We start from the raw sequence: 1,130 nt of genomic DNA on the forward strand, positions 1-1,130 counted from the left end.
CTCGCTTTTGGATTGGTCCGTTACCCGGAGGGCGGGCCAACAGTTGACCAATCAGATGACAGCTTTCAAATTTTAAGCCTTTACATGAAACTGTACAGCACAGGTATCAACCTCAAGGCCCGGGGGCCAGATGTGGCCCGCCAACGGCTGGAAATAATTGGGCGTTAATACAGAAAAAAAACCTCACTGCATATTAGTGGTGATTCTCGTATTATATAAATTATATATATATATATATATATATATATATATATATATATATATATATATATATATATATATATATATATATATTAGAGACTTCCGATATTATCGGCCAATAAATGCTTTAAAATGTAACATCGGAAATTATCGGTATCGTTTTTTTTATTATCTGTATCGTTTTTTTGGTTTGTTTTTTATTAAATCAACATAAAAAACACAAGATACACTTACAATTAGTACACCAACCCTCCCCCATTCACACAAAAGTGTTGTTTCTTTCTGTTATTAATATTGTGGTTCCTACATTATATATCAATATATATCAATACAGTCTGCAAGGGATACAGTCCGTAAGCACACATGATTGTGCGTGCTGCTGCTCCACTAATAGTACTAACCTTTAACACTTCATTTTACTCATTTTCATTCATTACTAGTTTCTATGTAACTGTTTTTATATTGTTTTACTTTCTTTTTTATTCAAGAAAATGTTTTTAATTTATTTATCTTGTTTTATTTTTGTATTTTTTTTAAAAAGGACCTTATCTTCACCATACCTGGTTGTCCAAATTAGGCATAATAATGTGTTAATTCCACGACTGTATATATCAGTATCGGTTGATATCGGTATCGGTTGATATCAGTATCGGTAATTAAGGGTTTGGTCAATATCGGAATATCGGCAAAAAGTCATTATCAGACATCCCCAAAATATATATATATATATATGTATGTATATATATATATATATATATATACATATATATATATACATATATATATATATATACATATATACGTATATATATATATATATATATATATATATATATATATATATATATATATATATATATATATATATATATATATATATATATATATATTTACAGGTTGCAAAAACTCATCTTGGCTGCAGACATGCG

Source organism: Nerophis lumbriciformis, linkage group LG04 (assembly GCF_033978685.3).
Source record: "Nerophis lumbriciformis linkage group LG04, RoL_Nlum_v2.1, whole genome shotgun sequence".
NCBI classification, from domain to species: Eukaryota; Metazoa; Chordata; class Actinopteri; order Syngnathiformes; family Syngnathidae; genus Nerophis; species Nerophis lumbriciformis.